Consider the following 22,307-nt stretch of genomic DNA (forward strand, 5'->3'; position numbering starts at 1 on the left):
TTTTTGTGTGCTTGGTTTACAAGGTTTTCCTCATTTTTTCCTTCAAAGCTTTTAGATGCATGTGCTCGATGTGCAATTCATGAAGGAAAAAACCATGTTTTATTTATGTGCTATTAACTTCTGAATTTAATGAGCACAAGATATGAAGAAATTAAATATGATGGTGGAAATATTCCCTTATTTCTGAAGCAGCTTTGATAGGAATTTAATTTGTACTATGCATAAAAGAAATGGCTTATTTTAGAAACTTATAAAAAAGTTATCAGGCTATTTAGTGTGAGCTTAAAAGCCAAAGTTTACATTAGGTTAATTTAAAAATAAGCCCTTGGTTGAGGTGAATAAAATCATGTTTTATTTGGGGGTTATAAATAAACGCAAAGTGATGAGATCTTTAAGGACAAATATAAATTACTAATGACCTACACTGTCATCTTACAATATCATTGACCTTTGAGCTTTGTAAAACATGAATGTTGTTTAATTATGGTTTTCATGATATCAAGAGGAAGTAATAGGAAATAGAATTGTAAAGGAATGTTATCTTTCCTCTACCACAAGAAAGAGAGAAGAATTTCTTTAGATTTCGAACTGACAATTACATAGAGCTTTAAAGGGCACTTTTAAAAGTAGTTAATTCAGATCACGTTTGTGTCAAGGAAAACAGAAGCCTAGACAGTTTAATTTGTATTTTCCCTACACCAAAATATACTTTAGTAATTGGGAAATGACTAGGATTTAGATGTTCCCACTCTCAACTACTGCTTCTCTAGCTGCTGCTCCCACACGTTATTTATTTATTTAGGCCAGTCCTGGGGCTTGAACTCTGGGCATGGGCCCTGTCCCTGAGCTTCTTTTGCTAAAAGCTAGTATTCTACTACTTGAGCCACAGTGCCATTTTTTTTTTAGCTTTTTGAGTAGTTTATTGGAGATAAGAATCTCACAGACTTTCCTGCCCAGGTTAGCTTCGAACTCTGATCCTCATATCTCAGCCTCCTGAGTAGCTAGGATTATAGGCTATCTGTAATAGGATTCCTCACACGCTGCCTGTGCTATTTCCTTTTGTGGGTATTGTGATCCACCCATTGGATTGTAAGTACTTGCCTGCACCTCAGGCCAATGGTTCTCACATCTTGTGTTATCACTGAGCACAATACCGTCCTCTCATTATGACCCTCTCATCTGTATTCCTTTTGTAGATGCTGGTACTAGGACTTGTCTTGAATGCAAGGTCTTGAGCACTCACTTTCCTTTTCCACTCAAACCTAGTGCTCTACTACTTGAGCCACTTCTCTATTTCCAGCTTTTTGCTGGTAATGGCAGGTAATAGTCTCATGGCCTTTTCTGCTCCAACTGGCTAGGAACCTTGATTCTTAGAACTCAGCCTCCTGAGTAGTTAGGAGGCACCAGCTCCTGGCATGTTTATTCCTTTTATGACACAGGTGGCTTTTCAAGGTCTCTTCTATTAGTCTCATTTGACGCTCCCACCAATACTGTGAAAGAAGCAATGCTTTCTATTCATTATTATTCTACCTCTTGTAATGCCTATATGGAAAACAAAGGCTGGGAAGAAGTGACTGGACATATGGAGCTCCCAGAGCTCCCAGATGTCCAGGCCACTTGGGACCAATGCTGTGTTCTTTCTCCAGTACCCTAGCCTTTTCTAATGGACTGCTACAGGCTTCATAGGTCTACAAAAGCTTAGGAACAAGATTTTGAGAAGAACAAGAACAAATCTAAGCAATGGTGATAGGAGAAGGGGCCTACTGAAAGGATTGAAAAATAGATCAATATTATTTGCAACATGGCATACAAATGTGCATTTGGTCTCCTTTTTCATTATCTTTAAGTAGTTGGAAAAAGGGGGTTCAATTCTATATATCAGCTTATGAGTATAATGCATCTCAGTCAATATCACCCCATCCTTCTTTCTCCCCATCTCTCTCAACCCACCCCCCACCCTTCACCCCTCAGCACACCCACCAAGTTACTTGGTTATCATCTTGGGGCTAATCTTTTGACCTCTTCACCATGTCTTGCATTGCACTTATACCTTAGTTCATGATGCATCATGGTTCTTTCTTTTTTTTGTCGATGGTGGAGTTTGAAATCTGGGCCTGGCTGCTGTTCTTGAGCTCTTCAGTTCAAGGCTAGCTCTCTACCACTTGAGCCACAGAGCCACTTCCTGCATTCTGGTGGTTAATTGTAGATAAGAGTCTCATTGACTTTCCTGCCCAGAATGGCTTTGAACTGCGATCCTCATATCTCAGCCTCCTGAATAGAGAGGATTACAGGCGGTGAGCCACCGGTACCTGGCTGTATCCAAGTTCTTGTAGACACTGGCCCTTCATTCTAGGACTTTCCCATTGTATAATACATTTTTATTATAGACGGCCTTTTATTATAGACTGCCTATTATTATTAGACTGCCATTTTTATCATAGTCTCAGGTATTCTTTTTCAGAATCACAAAAAGGACCAAGACATAAAGTCTCAAGAATCATTTGTTGAATGACACCATTTACATTCTCCGTCGTTTGATCTTTGTTCTAGTGTAATAATATTTCAGAATCTCCATTGAGAGCAAGATAATGCCATATTGATTTTGTATCTTCTTAAAACCATATGCAGCAATGCAGTCAATATATATTATGCCTATCGGTTCAAGGATCCAATGGCAAATTTCTCCTCTACTTCTAAAACCAAGATGAAGAATCAGCCAGAAGAAAAATTTGTTTTCAGATGGGAGTCTCACTATGTTACCCCAGCTAGAACTCTTGGGCTCAAGTGATCTTCAGCCTCCTGAGTAGCTGGGACTATAGGTATGTACACTGTGCTCAGTTTCATACAAACAAAAAATTGGTGCTCTCTGGAATTACTGAACTTGGTATTAACTAGCAAATTGAGAGGCTGGCACATGGATTATTCATAGTAGCACCAGTTCCTGTTTCAGACTCAAAAACTATCCCAGGTGCCACATGTCCTCTTAGATGGCCAGAAACAGATCAAAAAGTAAAATCCTAAAGTTAGGAAACATCCAACGTTTCGGCTGGATCACTTGTCTCAAACATGGAGATCTTCTTATTTGCTAAGAAGAAGTAGGGCTTGGCAGTATGAATTCAGGTAACCCGAGAATAATCAGTGACAAACTGTCTATGATTGTGAGCCGATGTGACACAGTAGTTCTCCAACTTCAGTGACCATCAGAATTCCCTACTAAAACACATGGTATTAGCCCCTATTCCAGAGTCTCTGACTCAGTAGATTTGTTACAGGATCTGCGATTTCACATGTCTACATTCCTAGGTGACGTTCGTATGTTTGGACTAAGGAATGCACTCTGAGCACTTCTGTTTTAGATCAGTACTTCTGGAGTTGGGGTATGCTGTCAAATCATTTGGAGAATGTGTTAAAAACTATATTTAAGTTTTTCACTTGGCAAATGCAAGTGTACTTCTGTAAGTTCCCAGGGGACTGTGGGGAGCTCCAGTGCTGACCACCCATGGTTTACACACTGCTTCAGAGATAACAAAGGCAGATTTCATCTGCAGTGAAAGGTGGTGGATTCTAACAAGAGGGCTCCTAATTTGGGAGTAACATTTTAGTTGTTCTTTCCAAGTGGAAAGACAAGTGAAAGTGCTAGATTCATCTGTTAGAATCCAAGTCATTTTCATCATCCTTAAGACCTGTAAACGAGTTCTAAGATGGCTGCACCGCAGGTTACTTTCCTATAGATTACACTAGAGGCCAAGCAAACTGCCTTCTCTTTCTATCACTGCCTTGGAGGGAGGCAGCAGACAAGCTGGAGAGCACAGACTTTTGCTGGCTTGGTAGGCTATTCATCTGCCGGAAGGACCTGACTGGAAAAAGGAAAGCTACTCCATAGGGCTGTAGACATTCCTCCTGGGATCTCAGCCGACCCTAAGGAACAGCTGCTTTTCCTCCCAAGTGGCTTCCCATATGTCATTGCAGCACCAGGGTCACACCCTCACTATGAACATCAGGCCTCTGAGAGGGATTGTGAAATGCCATGGGGTATGGTTCTACCAGAATGCAGAGGACATCAGCATCCATCTCCTGCTCAACAAAGCTTGACAGTACAGTCTTCTTGCTAGACTGGGAAGAGGTGAGACTGTGAACAGAGTTCAACTGGCTACAGCCCAGGTCATTCAGAATCAGAATGAGAGGAAATCCACAGGGTGAATAAAACCTGAAGGTAGGGTAGAAATCACAACCACTTCCGGTTGTGAAACAGGAGCTTCTGCCATGTCATTGAGGTGCTCAATGGTACTGATGTTTTTGGGAGAGTAGTTACAGGTTGTCACACAAGCTTTCCCAGTAAGTACCACTGAGGTTTCCATAGCATGAGATGCTATGGTCAAGATCCTAACAGAAAGGCCAGAAACTTGACTTATATCCACTGAGTTTTGAGTTCATTTGGTTAATAATAAATGATATACATGGTATAGATCAAGAATTTGTTTTTTTAGAAAGTTCTAGACATTTGTAGTATAGGCCATTTCCACTCAGAAGCAAGTAGCTGGAATTCTCATATGAAGCCACAAAAGATACTAAAAGATACAAAAGAGATTCAAGACATCTGTTTGTTTAGGAAGAAGTCCTAGAAATCTACTAGTGAAAGTCCAGTGTAGCAAACAGCAAAGGGGTAGAAAAAGCCACCTTCATGATGCATTAGGACCTTGTTGCTCACAATGTGGTTCAAAAACATCACTATTGTCTCTAGTTTTGATTTCTATACTCTTTGTCTTTTATATAAGTTTATCTAATTTGAGGAAAAGAAGGAATCACAGTAGGGCCAAGGAGTGAACCAATTCAGCTGGGATACTCACTAGACACTATGTTGGAAATGAACTTTACAACTTGTGGTGGAGGGGAAAGCAAGCAAAAATAAAGGAGGGGGTAACACTGTTCAAAAGAAATGTACTCATTACCTGACTTATGTAACTGTAACCGCTCTGAACATCCCCTTTAAGATATAATTTGAATTATTTTTAAATCACAATGCTCGATAGGAAATGGATTCATTACCTTACTCATGTAACTGCCACCCCTCTGTGCAGTAACTTTACAATAAAAAAATATCTATTAAAAATCACTGATATCATCTAGGAAGCAAGAAGAAAATGTACAGTATTAAGTCTTTCCGACAGAACCAGAATGGGCATTTTAGTGAGATCTGCAAGTACTCCAAAGTTTGGGAAGCACACTTGAAGAGAAATAGGATAATGGAAGGGGAATTAGGGGGAGGGAAAGTGGGAGAAAAATGAGGGAGGAGGTAACAAGTTCGACAAGAAATGTACTCACTACCTTACATATGCAATTGTAACCCCTCTGTGCATCACCTTGACAATCAAATTAATTTAAAAAAGAGATTCTGCTAACCTGAGCTGCCTACTACAGTAGCCAAGATATAGAACATCCTCACAAAGGCAGTGTAGACGATGCTCAGCAATTTAGTTCTAAAGCATATTTTCCATAGGATCAATTACAGACACAGTTAATGAGGAGAATGCATTAGAATACCTCATGTCTACAATCAGCTTGCCATGGTGAGTGTAGACTAAACACATATATACCAGTTGTGAAACATCTGGTATATAAAATAGCATAGCATAATTTAAGATAATTTTTAAACAAATGCCACAGTGATTAATTGAGAGTATCCATCTGATCCTTTGTTTAGGGCTATATTTTAGGACCAGTTTTACAGTACAGAGTTTTAGTTAAATTCTTGAAATGCCTTCTTTTTGCCTATTGAAATTGTTTTCTAAAATGTGTTGTCTTCACATTAGTATATGCTTTGGCTACATTCAATTTTTGGCCAATGTCCTCAGTTTTTCTTTGGAACAACAAATGAAACTTAGATAAAGTTGTTACATTGCAGATTGAGTTCATGGTCGACAAACAAGGGAGTTAAAGAGTCCAATTAAGCATAGGCTAAGCTTGTGTCCTCCAAGCTCTGTTGACATTCCTGAATTCTTGTAATATGCTCATCAGACATTTGTAGTACAGGTGTAATGTCAGTGGTTCTTGAACTGTGGTCCTCAGACCAACATCAGTATCATCTGGGAAATATTAGAAATACACACTTAGGTCTGACTCCAGACCTACAAAAAGAGAAACTCTGATGTGAGACCTAGAAACTTTGGTTTTACCAAGAGTTACAACAGATTCCAACACAGAATAAACAGTGTGAGAAGCACACATTTGAGCTACACTCAACAGAAAATTTCAGGCTTTGGAATTTCCTACTAACTGGAGATTTGGATATGGCAATAACTTCATACTATTAACCATAGTGATTTTACATCAAATTATAACCCCCAAATTTATTAGGAAATGAATGGATGATGAAATTGAACAATTACAATAAGAGATGTTATATATTAGATTTCACAAACAACACATTAAAGTTTTGACATAATAGGAGAAACAACAGCAGCAGATCCCAGGAATCTGAGTTACAATGTGACTTACCAATATGGCCTTGGACTGGAGTAAAATCAACATAACTGGTTCACCCAATTATTAAAGACTAGTAAATATATAATCAAATCAATTATGCAAGGATGTCTAAAAGAGAAAGCACTTTTCCAACAGTGAAATTATTATTTATATGTCGTCATCTACTTTAGAAAAATCATGAAAGCCTAAGTCTCTCTTTTAGAATAAAAATGTACTTCATAACAAACAAAATCACAAAAGTGCAAGTCAAAGCACGAAAGTCAAAATAAATGCCCCTGGGCTTACTTTCTAAAAATCACCACTTAAGAAATGTTTAGAAGCTCTTATTCTTTTTGAGTGTACTTATTACAGAAGACAATAACATAATACAGAAAATAACCTAATTAATTAAAATAACCATTTTTAAGTCACTTTTTTGGGGGGGGAAAGACAAAAATGTCTGCCTATGAAAACCTAAAGTATTAAAGAACAGCTACTTCAGCCAGTAGCTAGTGGCTCACTCCTATAATCCTAGCGACTCGGGAGAATAAGATCTGAGGATCATAGTTCAAAGCCAGCCCAGGCAGGAAAGTCCATGAACCTCTTATCTCCAATAAAGTATTCAGAAAAAGCTGGAAGTGGCACTGTAGCACTAGCTTTGAGCACAAAGAGGCTCGGGGATAGTGCCCAGGACCTGAGTTCAAGCCTCAGGGCCAGCAACAAAACAAAATAAACAAAACAAAACAAAAAAAACAGTTACCAAATTCTTATAAAAATGAAGTTTTATGAACTATTTTTCAAAATGTGATAGCTAGTTGTGATCTCCCATATGATTTCCTGTTTATTTTATATATATCTATTAAGAGTTAGAATTACATTTAGGTTGATTGTATTCAATATCCATGACTTTGTGTCAGGAAAGACTTAATAACTTCAATTTAAGATGAATACTGAGCGTTCATCATTATTGAAACATTCCTTGTCAACAGAATCATGCATTAAAGCCAAATTCTATGTCAAGGACTCATCTTCTGATTATTTCACTTGACTTACCCCCAGGAAAGCATCTACTATAAACACTGCCAATGGGTCTAGAACTGTCCATAGTCCCATAGTAATGATGAGCTTTGACAAGGCGTCTGGACAAAAGGCAAACAGTAGCTGACAGCCCCATCTGATCAGAACCAACAGAAATATGATTGTGTTCAGCATGAAAGGCCCCAATGCAACCACAGCCAGCTCTTCTCCCACATGAAGTGAAGATGTTGGGTAGCAAAGTTCAACTGTGTAGGGCAAAAAGTGAAATCTGGAGGAAAACAAAGAAAATTATTGACATACAAACAAGAACTGAACAAAAATGTCAGGTGTACGAACCAATTTAAATGACTGTGTTTTGTTATTTTAATAAAAATAGAGTAAACATGATATTTAATAGTACACCAAAATTAAATGTTAGAAACCTTCATCTTTTCCTAAACCCTTACTACTACCCGAAATTATAATAATCAAGGAAAAGGCAAATTCTACCCCATTTGTTGTTCTTGAACAGGAACCAAGGAATGATATTAGCATAGAAGGTGTGCCAGCGTTAGCCACTAAGCAAAAGAGTTTATATGAGCACTTTGATATAATTAATAATATTTGTCAGTAGAAAAATTTACATGCAAAATATACTAGTGAACTCTATATGGAGTCAATATGTAATAGAAATGAGAATAGATATAAATCCAATGATTCTTTTACTTCTTTTATTGTGTGCAGTCTTGGGATTTGAACTCAGAGTCTATTGCTTTTGCTTGGCTTTTTCACTCATAGCTGGTACTCTATCACTTACGCTACATCTTGACTTCTGGGTTTTGCTGGTTAATTGGAAATAGGAATGATAGAAAGGATGACACTGGCCAAGATGTATTGTACTGGTAACATGAATTCCAGAATTGAAATTCCTTGTACTTAATAATAATAAATAAATATTTTTAAAGAAAAGAAGAATCTTTTCAGTTTATCTATCTGGACTAGATTTGAACCTTGGTCCTCACCTATCAGCCTCTTGAGTAGCTATAATTAGAGGCATGAGCCACCAACACCTGGCTAAATCTAATTATTCTTCAGAATTTTAGTGCAGGTGATTAATTTTGCCAATGGTTTCCCTGGCTGGACTCCTGCCATCACTAACAACCCAAATTTTATATTAATGAGCTGATCTGATACAGCTAAAACCTCATGGTTTAAATCCACCCCAAGCCCAGTAACTCCAGAAACCTTGACCAGGCTTTGATAGTGTCTGCCTGAGCAAATAAGACTTAAATTTACTTTGTATTTTCTCTCCCCTGAATTCAAGCCTGTTAGAGCTGTTTCAAAACCAATCCTGTTTGCACATTTTTCTCACCAGTGCTCTGCTGAAAATGTTATTCATTTTGTATGTATATTCCTTCACTGCTTCTTCTAAGGAATTTTATGCTTATTTTAACATTGTTGTGAACATCAAATACAATAATGTATGTACGTTTCTTAGCACACTGCCTGACACAGAATGAAGGCAAAATAAATGCTCATTGTTGGTGTTATTGCTTTTTCTCACAGTTAAGATATTGCATGATTCAAGTCAGGACACCAGACAATAGCCAGAAAAAATATTGTAGCTTAAGAAACTGGGTAAACTTGACTGTTAGGCTACTTTTGATGAAGTATCTAAATTGACAAAGGGATGGGAAGGAGAAAATGGGGAAAACAAAGGAAGAGGTGACTGACATTGACCAAGAAGCATTGCACTTACAACTTGACTTAAAGAATTGTGACCCCTGTGTACAATTGCTTAATAACAATAATTTAAAAAAGATTTTTTTCAGTTTTATTTAAGGAATAACTAGTAAAAAAAATGGACTTCCTTTTTAGTAAAGAATAAAGTAGCTAATGGAAAAGTACAAGTAATATTTTTATTTTCTGCTTTGGAAATCTTACAAACAATTAAAAAAGAAACAAAAAATTAAGGGAGGTAAGGAATATTCATGCAATGATTTCTCCTTAAAAATGCAATCATTTTGGTAAACACAAGTTTTTATGTTCTATAACATATATAGTTATTTATGATTTAATAAGGTTACCCAAAGCCATGTGTGTATATATATAGATATATAAACATGTATTTATTTTCATAGTCTTAGGTCTTTTATAATGCTAATTGAAAATATGTATATTACTTAATTGATATCCAAACCATCTTCAATTGAGAAAATGAATTTTACTTGTACTATCTGTCTGTCTATGGTGTCTACAGAATCATGTTTATAGAGTGATAACCTTTAAAATGTCATCTTTCCCACAGGATAATGGCCCAGAAAGCTGCCTAGGTTTGAGTTTGGTAATTGTATGAATTCAATCATTTTGTAGAAAAAGCAATTTTTGCTTCTCTGAGTACGGGTAATAAATCAGACTTACGTTACTTCTAAAATACCCTCAGCCTAAGTCACTCAGATAAAATCAAAATGGAATAAACCATTGTTGCTTAAATTCCTTTCTGGATCCTACTCAAATAGTAGAACATATTTGAATCTGCTAAATTTTAAATAAATATGAATGTCCCAGTTATGTTTTGTATACACCGAACCAACCACTAGATGAGACCATAAGTATGATAGAAGTCCTAGCTCCCAGATAAAGACATGTTTGTCATTTCAAATCATACCTGTAATACAGGTCTCTCGTAAAAGGATGGGAGAGAGATTTTGTACTTTTATTTACCCTATCAGGATGAAAATACATTCCATTGACTTTCAGGGGAAAGCACTCACTTTGTAACTGGAGTGGAAATGGCCTGGAGGAAAAGCCACTGGCCAAGGTAATGCAGGTAGAGCCTGAGGAGCCAGACAGAAGCCATCAGCAGAATAATGTACCAGAAGCTCTGGCTTTGCCATTGGGCTACCTCAAGCTCCGCACACAATGTCACCAGTGCAAAATGAAGACCCTTGAAAAGTTCCCTGGGTCCAGCACTATCTGCAATTGAAGCATGCCCACAAAGAAAGGAAAAACACATCAATTCTGGGCTTCTAGCTTAACCCCAAAGGAAATGCTCCAGCAACAACAATGAAGATGCCAGGGAAATAAAACTGAATGGAATTTCCAACAATGTCGGGTTCAAAAGATATGAACTTAAACCCTTAACACAGTTAATTTGAAAAACAAAACAAGAAATAAGAAGCAATGGCAAGAATATTGGGCAGTAGGAATCCTTGTGTATTATTAATGGGAATATGAAAAGCTACCACTATGGAAAACTATGGCATCTACCCTCAAATTACTTATAACACAGCCAAGTACATATGGTCCATAGAATGCACTTCTAAATATATATCAAAAGGAATTGAAACCAGAGCATTAGAAGTGGTATCTGCACAGGGTTCCGGTGGCTCAAACCTGTAATCGTAGCTACTCAGGAGACTGAGATCTGAGGATCACGGTTCAAAGCCAGCCAGGGCAGGAATGTCTGTGAGACTCTTATCCCAATTAACCACCAGAAAACCAGAAGTGGTGCTGTGGCTCAAGGGGTAGAATATTTACTTGCCTTGAGCTGAAGAGCTGAGGGACAGAGTGTCCAGGCCCCAAGTTAAAGACCCATGACCAACAACAACAACAACAACAAAAGTGGTATCTGTACATTTTGCATTAATCACAATGACCAGGATTGTGAAGAAAACAAAATTGCTCATTGTTTAATAAAAGAAGATACACAGTATCCATACAATAGAATATTATTCAGCTCTACAAAAAAGAAAGAAATTCTGCCAAAACTAAAGGAATGTGCTTTGAGGATATTATGCTAAGAAATAACTGTCTCAAAAGACAAATTTTACATGATTCAGCTTATATGAAATATCTATAATAGTTAAAAATCAGAGGAGTGGGAAATTGTTGGGTGGTTTCTTAGGTCTAAAAGAGAAAACAAGGAAGCCACTGTTTAATAAGTTTTAGGTTTGCAGGATGAAAAAGTTCTGGAAAATGGTTACATAGCAATATGGATACCCTTACCACTAAACTATACACTCAAATTTGGTTAAGGTAGTAAACTGTTATATCTTATGGAATTAAGTTTTAAAAAGAAACATGGATAAATGCCCAAAAGTGGAATAGCTGGGTCATGGGAGAGCTCTATGTATAGTCTTTTTTTTTTGTCAGTTTTGGGGCTTGAACTCTGGACTTGGGTGCTGTCCCTATGCTCTTCAGCTCAAGGCGAGTGCTCTACCACTTGAGCCACAGCTCCACTTCTGGTTTTCTAGTGGTTTATTGGAGATAAGAGTCTCACAGACTTTCCTGCCCGGGCTGGCTTTGAACCGCTAGTCTCAGATCTCAGCCTCCTGAGTAGCTAGGATTACAGGCATGAGCCACGGGAGCCTGGATATGTGTAGTCTTTTGAGGAACCTCCTTATTGCTTTCAAAGTGGTTGAAAGTTTACTCTTCTACCAACAATGCAGTACGTTTCCCTTTTGACTACAACCCCTCCAGCATCTGTTGTTATTAGAGTTCTTGATTTTAGCCATTCTAACTGGGATGAGATAGAATCTCAATGTTGTTTTGATTTGCGTTTCTTTTATGGCCAGAGAAGTTGAGCATTTCTTCATGTGTCTATTGGCCATTCTGATAGGGACACAAGAGGTTTTATCTTCCTTGCTGTTGTTTTTAATGTACTTATAATGTACTATGTGATTGTTTTGTTTCTTTTTCACGTTCTTCCCCGATGGTATAACTCCTGTTTTCACTGTATTTGATGTTGGTGCTCTGCCATCTTTTACATACATTTTTCTAATTAGGGGAGGGGAAGGGCAACAACAAAATGCAGAAATAAGGATACAGGCTGACCCATTGTAACACTGAGGTGTAGAAGACACTATGTTGAAAATTAATTTTACAACTTCAGGGTGGGGGAAGGGAGAATTTGGGGAGGTGGGGAGGGATGGGATGGCTAGGGGAAAACAAAGGAGAGGGTAACAATGCTCAAAGCAAATGTATTCATTACTCATGTAACTGTAACCCCCCTGTACAGTATCTTTACAATAAAAATATATACTAAAAAACATGGAAACACGTCCCTTTTTAACTAATATTTTATTTTATTATAAAAGTGATGTACAGAAGGGTTGTAGTTACATAACAATGAGTTTAGGTTTTAGAAAAAATAAAAATCTAGAAGATATTCTTTCTGGTCTCATCTGCCCACACGTATCATTCTTTGCCCAGATGAGATTTATTTGCTTACAACATGTTAGAGATCATTTGTTTCCTATTCAGAATTAAAGTGAGTTATAAATATGCAATTAAGATGCATGAATGAGAATTCTAATATCATTGTACAGTAAATTATTTTAGACTCTAAAATTGTAGTTTTGTGAGAAAGCAGAGGCTACTTGAAAATAAGTGTGCAATCAGGAATCATTCTTCTTAAACAGGCAAAGGTAACAAAGTGTAGATTTTCCATGAAATAGAGTCTTAAAGCTCCAGGACCTGGCTGCCATATAATTCCTGTCTTAACTCTTTCCTTATAGAAAAAGAAGATGGTCGCAGTATCCACATCCCAGGTCAGCATGATGAATAGGTCACAGATGGAAAACATTTTAAACAGTGCTATAATGGCTATAATGATGATATACTCACAAAACAGTAAATAATCTGTTACATCTGCCTTTCTTTTTTTCTAATACTTTTCAGTGCTGCTTTAAAATAGGCTGGCTTCCAGCACATCCAAGAAATGTAGAAAATCTGTCTAAATGATATGTTTGCTTTATATTTTATATATGTATGTGTGTGTGTGTGGCTTTGCAAATGCTCTTTATTCAATTGAAGCAGCACAAATAAAAAAATCATCCCTATATTTCGTGTTCTATTAAATGAAGAATCAATCTTCATAAAAATGGGGCTCCAAATTCCTGGATTCATTTTCCTAGTTCTATTTTTGAAATATTTTTTCCTAGAACAATTCAGTCAATTCCTCACACGAAACCAGTTCTAATCATAAACATATTACTGAAAGAGAAATGAGTGACTGAGCAGTAGTTCAGTGACTTTGTGATGAACCACAGCAGTGCTGGGAGCAAAACAGAAATGGAATCCATGGGCATGCTCTGAAGCTTTTACGTAAGAAAGCTCATCACCCTCTGAAGACTGTCAGTGCTGATGACAGTTGTGCCAAAGGAAGAGATGGTAACTCGTGGAAACATGAGTCTGACAACAGAATGTCAACAAGCAGAAGAAATCCCACAACCATGACTGCAGCCTCTTGGTCCTCTTAGGCCTCTTAAAGAAACACCCAGTATGAAACTGACAGTCTCTTTTAGTTGTTCTTTGTATTTTCCCATGAAGCATCACTTAACTCCAAACCAGTCTTTGTACAAGCATGTGCTTTTCAATTACACCAATGAGGAGCAAGGAAACAGGAAGCAGATTCCCTAGGGGCTTTGGTTAGCTGCAGTGATACAGCAGGCACAAGGTCTCTTATTGGAGGATCCCAGAATGCCTCACTGCATTACCATCATGTGAAATGAAACCCAGAACTTTCTACACTGCTGAAGCAAAATATCCTGCACATGATCTGTTCTTCAGTTAATTCTTATGTCACTGCTTTTGCCGCTTCAAAGGCAAGAGGTAATCAAATGCAGCTTTGCTATTGTGTTGTTTGCAAAAACCTGGAAATTCTCAAATGATGCAAAACTGAAAAGACAGTAGCTTCTTTGACCTTTGGAAGTTTCCTCTCTTGTTCTCATACCAGTCGACACAAATGACTCAGCAGTTGAAGAACTTATATAGAGAAACCTCTGTAAAGTCATACCATTAGCATTGCCAATGAAATGTCCCTACCCACACGCAGAAACACATATTTGTTCGTCAGACCATTGATTTAGGGACAGATAACACTAAATATTCACTAGCTATCATTTCTCTCTAATGCAAAATGCTCCTTTATCTTCTTCCTTGCCAATACAATTCAATAATTGGCTTTCATTTGATTAGCAGTGGAAACTATGCCATTGGATTCAGAAATTCAGGGGAAAAAATCTTGAATCTACTCTTCTTGTGAAGTTTCAACATTATTCTACTGCTCAGTTAGAAATTAAAAGACTTAGCTGATATTAGATCATGACAAATAAGAGATTAAAGTTCATTAATGTAACGAAGCTAGTCAGATATAGTTTTAAAAACAGTTCGTAGATGGTAACAAAGATGTCAGTTCTTTTCTTATGATCCTTTCAAATTTGTTCCTAAAATCTCATTGTGGGCTTATATAGTATTACATTTGCAACTGTCTCTCCATATATTGTTCTTAAACCATCGTTCATTCAAAAGAATTCTGCTTCCATCTTTCAAAATGGTCTTGAAAGAGACAATTTTTTTACTGTTGTAAGCACACAAGGCACATTGTATAATGCAGTGCCATTGTAGAATATGTCTATCCACACTTCCACCGTGCTTTCCTTCCTGTGTCATCTTTCTTGGTTACATACAAAGACTATGAGCATCAAAAGGATAATAAATGGTCTCTGCCACTGGGCTGTGTAATATGTATAGTGGGAATTGATTTGTTGGTTATGAAGGAAACTACAGAGCACACAGATCACTGCAAAATCACATTGAGGCCAGCAGCGACTCCTGAGTTCATGCAGACAGCTCCTCTCTTGCTTGCGGGGTAAGTCGCCAGAGGCAGAGAAGAATTGAGAGGTCATCCACTATTCAGCTATTAAATGAAACCTATTTCTCTGAACTTCAGCCACATTTCCTATGACATACATATATCCCCTTTCAGGCCCAGTCCTTATAGAGACTTGAAATCAAACGAGATTTCTATGATCCATCAGCGTGATGATAATAGTATGAGAAAAAAAAGACTAAAATTGCCTTCGTGGTGGGGAGAAGCATGAAATACATCCTTAAATACATCTTCTATGGTGAGCAGAAATCCTCAGGAATTTGTGTAGAATACTCATTACTGAATAACTAGAAACTTATTTTTAGTTTAAAATTATTACCAATAGATGGCACTAAAATTTCCATATTTTCCTCTTCTGGAGTAACCCAATATGTAACATATGTTGATTAAGTTTTCTTAAAAATAGGATTATCAATAAGTATTTTATGCGGGTACCTTTATTTTCTACTGCGTGCCATTCATCTGTAGGCTTTGTGAATATAGGTATATCCTAGGTGGTTCTTTAACTGAGCTCATTCAGCATTTAAAATAACCATTAAAACAAGGATGCTGAAGACCATGCACAGACCATGTCAGACTTCTGTTGGATAAGACCTCATTATGTCCTCTCAAACCTTTTGAAAAGCAGAGCAAAAGCTCAAATCATTTCAGTGTCTTGCCCCAGATTAACACAATTAGTGTAACAAAGAGCTTTCAAACTGCATTTTTCTGCCTTTCCATTTAGGACTCCTTGTCATCACTTACTGAATCACTGTCACAGGAAACCTCAGGACCAATAAAGTCTAAAATATTGTCAATACCTTTCCCTGAAATCTGCGAAAACAAAATGCAAAACAAACAAACAAAAGCAAGTGCTTCTTCCTTTGCAATGCTGGTTCAATTAAATACAGCTAACTCACTCAGTAGCTCACATGACAGCCCCTGAAAATATACCATGCCTTCATCTCTGGAGCCTGCAATTGTGTGAATTAGCAGAAGACGGAATTCAAGTTGCAAAAGAATAGGGCTTAAAATAAGGAGATTTTCCTAGATTATTTGGGTGAATTTAGTGTAGACATAAAGGTCCCTAAAGATTGAAAGAGAGAAGCAGAAGAGACAGAGCAATAAACGATGGCAATGGGAGAAGGCCCTGGCTGAAATCTGTCATCTTTTGAAGGAATAGATTACTAAGGACTGAGCACACACTCTAAAAACTGAATAAAGCAAGGAAACACTTTCCATAGACTCTCCAGAAAGTCTGAAGCCCTACTGGACCCCCTGATTTCAGTCAATAAGATAGGTTTCAGACTTCAGATCTCCAGGACTTTGAAATAATAATAAAGCTGTATCACCTTGTAAGTTTGTCTTGCCAGTTACAAGTTGTCTTATAATGCTTAAGTAGAGTCTGAACAGTTTTTCACAGCACTGACAGGATAGTAATACAGTGTGGAACAGCATTATCATTCCTGCACAGAATTTTTAGTATAGTGATAGAGACAGATGAATAAAGAATTACATAACTGGAAGAATAGGAAGGGGCGACATTGACAAAGAAGCACTGTACTCATAAACTGATTTATGAAATTGTAACCCTTTTGAACAGCTAAGTCAGAAGAACAAGGAGGAGGAGGAGGGGGAGGAGGAGGAGGAAGAAGAGGAGGAGGAGAGAGGAAGGGTTACCTAAAATACTGTGTGAGATTTGCTGTGGCAGTGCTTTGATATGATCATGTATCAAGTGCTAGAAGAAAACACAGGACACATTATTATCTCAAATGGGGCCAATGAAAACTCTCTGAGCTCTCTGAAGTGAAGAGGAATCAGACAAATGACAATGGAGAGAGATCAGCAAGAAAGTTTCCAGAGAGGTGCAGCTCCGTCTTTCTGCAGGCCTCAAAATAGTGAAGTCGAGTTTCTCAAACCAGAAATTGAACTAGATGAAGAAAAAAATCAAGTGTGGAAGGACCATGACCGAGTATGGCATGAGGAGGTAGAAAGCCAGAGCTGAGGGAGGGACCTGGCCACTGTATGCCATGTCCAGTGGTGGAGCCTCTAGCTAGGCACCTTCAGAACCCTTAGAGTGTTTGGCAGTTAGGACAGGGAAAATCTTTAGGATTTGTATTTGGGGAACATTACAGTGGCTGTGTGGTTGTAGTGGCTGCAATGCCAGGACAAAGACTCTAGAGGAGAAAGGGTGCTAGTCCATGTAACAAGCTACCAGGAGTGCTCAGCCCAAAGCAGAATTAGAAGCTGCTCAAATGAAAGCGGTGTTTTCTGATCTACAAGAGGGACTACCATTGCCATCATAGAATTACAATCTATTGGATATTGTAAGTAATCTGGAACAACAAGACTTCAAGTATATGGCTGGATGTGTGTAGGTTCTATGTAGATGCTATAACATTTTATATAAGGAAGGGGATCATCCAAGGAATTTGGTTTCTGTAAGAGATCCTATTACCAATTCCCCATGGATACCAAATGATAATTATAATCGAAGTTACTCAGATGGTAGAAATCAGAGGATTGAATTTCATAGCCAGCCCAGGCAGACAAATCCGAGAGACACTTAGATGTAGTAGACCAGCAAAAAAAAAAACAAAAAGACAAAACAGAAGTGGAACTGTGGCTCAAGTGGTAGAGTGTTAGCCTTAAGCAAAAGAAGTTCAGGGACAGTGCCCAGGCCCTGCCTCAAGACCAGCATGCATACACACATACACACACACACACACACACACACACACACTCACACTCACAATATTGTGACTCTTTGGTTGATTTGGTCATTTAATATAATGCATTGTGCTTTTAACATGTTTAGTTCAATTTACAATAAATGTCTCTAATTAAGTTAAAAGATTTTTGAAAATTGCTAAATCTTAGGGGTAATATTACCAGTACTGATGATGTTGCAAATAAACTTTACAGCTCCTAGGGTTGGGGGCGGGAGGATTTGGAGAGGTGGGGAGGGAAGAGATTTTAGGGGTTAACAAAGGAGGGGGTAACAATGCTTGATAAGAAATGTACTCATTACCTTACTCATGTAACCATAACCCCTTTGTACAGTATCTTTACAATAAAAAAATATATATTAAAAAAGATAAATAAAAGCACACTTCAAAACAGTCACCACTTGAAGCACAGATGACTAACACACACAGAACAATCTGCCATTTTACAAATAAGCCTTTTGTTTGCTAAGTTTTAGAACATTCACTTTGCTTGATTTCTCAATACAATTTTCTTTAAACAGTATGAAATTGTAAGTACTGGGTACAATAATAGAATGCACCTACTTTTCCAAGAGAAATTTCCTTACAGATGATGTGGGTAAACAGAACTGTTGCTTCATGTTAATTAAGATATATGAGAAATTGGGACAAGGCATTCCTGGACTGAACAATTACAGCACCTTGCCTTCTGGCTTTAGGAAGTCACTTAACTTTGTATTCAATCTATTAGTAAGAAAGAGAGCACTTACCTTGCTGATGTTTGCCTGGCCTAATTAGTTACAGTGTTTACAAAGCACTTCATAAGGGAAACTAGCTAAGTACTTTATGCATAATGGAAGTTTTATTAATAACTGAGGCAATAATAGAAAAGCAGTTAGCTTTGAAAACAATTACATTGATGAGCTGTGTGATAATACATAAGCAATATACTACAAGATTAACCAAAACAAAATTTCAATGTTTAATTAGCCGAAGGAATGCTATCAGGAGCTTACCAAGCTTTATATAAACCTGCCTAAACAGAAGGGTGAGGGAAGGCAGAGCTAAAACAGGCTGAAAGTTGAGATACAAGTTTGAATCTTGACTCCTTCTTTACAGGTCCCAAAATGCAAATGTAACCTGAATCATTGAAAATACCAGGTATATTGAAAACGAGAGAGAGAATATGTTGTAGTATACATATGGTTTTAAACAAGTGTTAACAAACTATTGTTGTATATGGAGTACACTGTAATGCTCAGATTTGGGGATAGTGTTTAAGTTTGATATTCTTAGCAAAATGTGGACTGATCAAATACATTTGCACATCTCACATCAGGCCATCCCAACAGAACAGTCTAATTCGGTTACAATTCAAGATAAATTGGGCTGGGAAGGTAGCTCAGTGGTAGAGTGCTTGCTTTGCAAGCATGAGGTCCTGGGTTTGATTCCTCAGCACCACATAATCAGAAAAAGCTGGAAATGGCACCGTGGCTCAAGTGGTAGAGTGCTAGCCTTGAGCTGAAGAGCTGAGGGACAGCGCCCAGACCCAAGGTTCAGGCCCCTCAACAGACCAACAAACAAACAAATTCAAGGTAAATTGATAAAGAGAACATATTAGGAAAGCCATAAGCAAATGTTAGCAAGAATTCTAAGGCATTACTTCCTCGTTTGGTCAGTGTCTGTAATGTGAGCAACTCATACTACTGTACAAGAAGGTTTTCATTCAGCTGATTTGCATTGAAATGATTTGAAATGAAAACACACATAAGCCATGAGTTTTACTTAGTGGTATATACATTTGATGTGTATCAAAAGAAAGATATAGGTGGACACCAGTGGCTCTTGCCTGTAAACCTGTCTAATCCACTGAGGTCTAAAAATGACCATTTGAAACCAGCCCAGGTAGGAAGTTCATGAGACTCATATCTCCAAAGAACCACCAAAAGGCCAAAAGTGGAGCTGGGCTCAATGCTAGAGTGCCAGCCTTGACTGAAAAAGCCAAGCAAAAAGCACAGACCCTGAGTTCAAGTCCCAGTACCAACACACAATACAAAAAAAAGAAAACTACATGACAAATTTTGTAATGAGGGCTGGGAAGGTGGCTCAGTGGTAGAGTGCTTGCCTTGCATGCATGAGGCCCTGGGTTCAATTCCTCAGCACCACATAAGCAAAAGGAGAAAAGCTGGAAGTGGCGCTGTGGCTCAAGTGGTAGAGTGCTAGCCTTGAGCTGAAGAGCTGAGGGACAGCGCTCAGGCCCAGAGTTCAGGCCCCACAATCGGACCCAAAAAAAAAAATTTGTAATGACTTACTTTAAAAGTACCCATTGCAAAGAGGCTATGTGCACCTGAATAACAAATTTGACCTCTTTAAAACATTGCCTATTTTAAAGATTAGTGGTGGCAGTATTTTCACAATATAAAAAAGAAAAATTAAAAAAAGAAAAAATTTAAAAAAGAAAAAAATAAAGATGAGTGGTGGGAAATTTAAAAGAGCATAAACCATATTATTAGTTTGTATTTGTCCTGCAGTAAGTACTCAAACTTAGAAAATACATTTATTTTATCACTTCTTCAATAATGATAATAATATTGATAGTATTTTATTAAAATAAAAATAATCTAAATTTCACCATCTTCACTGCTTACAGACATGTTCTTGCTATAAAAATTAAGTCCAAATTTTTCCATTTCTGTCAAGAGAAGTTTTAGCAATTACTAATCTGTAACTTATTTATAAAATTCTAAATAAATATCGAAAATAGAGGGAAATACATCCACATAACTTAATGCAATGAAATAAGTAAGGTATTAATTCTTTCGCTTTCTAATTTAATCCTGAGTTGTTTTATTTAGTCATTCATTATAAAAACTAATTTGTGTTGATGGCTCTGAGGAAATCTAGAAAGCAAGGAGCTAATTAAGTCCATTCGACATAATTTTTGAGTCTCTGTATCAATACATATGTTCACACACATTTGAACATCTACGCAAAGCTGAATACTAGAGGACGTTTCTAGAAATAGACTTGCCATGATGTCTCCTTTGCTGAGCCCTTTGCCCTAGGCAAACAAATGTAACCTTTAAGCCACAATTCCAAAGGAACCATAGATCACACACAGTAAGCTAGAATGTCACAAATTTATGATCAGGAGAGGAAATTAGAAGCTGACCTGTTTCATTGTGAACATAGCATACTGTTGGTAGAAGATATTCAGGAAGCTTTTACTTTCATAAGCCAAAAATAAAAAATAAATCCCCTATAAAATATTCAAATAGTAGTTGCCTTTTATAAATAATTTCGCATCTTCATAGTCATATTTGAAGGATATTTTTATAAATGATTTTCTTATACCTATTCTTCCAAAAACCATTTTCAGGGTGTTGCTTAGTAATAGAGTACTTCCCTAACATATGCTAGACTCTGAGCTTGACCCTCAATACTGGGAAAAGAAACAAACAGGAGTTTTTTTAAAAACATATTGTCAAAATGTTCCAAGAATGACACTTCTTCTGGCAGAGGAACTTGATGTAACCTGATGGTGCCTCTGGTTTAAAGTTCCGGGTCAAGAGATGAGAATGGTTCCCCTCGGGAAAGCAAGACCTCTAAAATTACACAGACTGAAGCTGTTGGGTCAAGAAATACAAATTCTCCAAGCACTATCACCAGGAGGAATTCCAAGTGATTGTCATATCTACTTTCATCTCTGAACTCCCAATTGTTCTATGTATGGAGGAGGCACGGCATAGTATGGTTCCAGTAGATCTAATTCCTCATCTTCCCAGGGTGACATTTCAAGCCAGCACCTCAACTATTTCATCCATATCCAGGTTGTAAGTATCCGGGTGGCGGGAAGTATATCAAGATTAGCAGCTCCCATGTCCACAGCTGCATCTTCTTTGTCTCTTACACTGCTCTGGAGCAGTGTTGCAAAACTTCTGAGTTAATGATCAAACACTTGGTAAATTTTCAGATAATTATCCTGGCCATGGTCCAGTTGGCAATAAATGGTATTCTGGATCTGGAATGTGTGTTGATTCCCATCAAGCTGACTTATCTCTTCCAAGGTGGAAAAAACAGTGTAGTCTACCAATTGTCCGATTTGGTCTCTGAGCATTTATTTCTCTTGATAATGGATTAGATATTTGATAGCAGCAGCTAGTATAGATTGAAGGGAGTGGAAACCCGTATTTGAGGCTGGTACATAAATCTCATTTCTGCCCACATGCTATTTGGTCCTTCAATGCACCGTGCCAGCAACCAAGATGTATTATAATAGAAATTGACTGATATTAAATGGTTATTTTTGTCAATTTACTTTTTAGTCTCTCCGTCAGGGAAGATGTGACTTGTAAGAGAATAGTCACAGTGATCCATGATTTTTTTTTCTGTCGTTCCAGTTACGAACAGTCCACCATGATCAAAACATATCAGATGGACATTTCCAGAAGGTAACAACTTATGAG

At 37.5% G+C, this 22,307-nt stretch overlaps 1 pseudogene; it reads right to left on the minus strand.

Moving 5' to 3' along the window:
* Positions 1–22,307, minus strand: part of LOC122122428 — a 267,246-nt pseudogene that overhangs the window by 79,336 nt on the left and 165,603 nt on the right.

This window comes from Dipodomys spectabilis, unplaced genomic scaffold (genome assembly GCF_019054845.1).
Source record: "Dipodomys spectabilis isolate Male_0828 unplaced genomic scaffold, ASM1905484v1 ptg000209l, whole genome shotgun sequence".
Lineage (NCBI taxonomy): Eukaryota > Metazoa > Chordata > Mammalia > Rodentia > Heteromyidae > Dipodomys > Dipodomys spectabilis.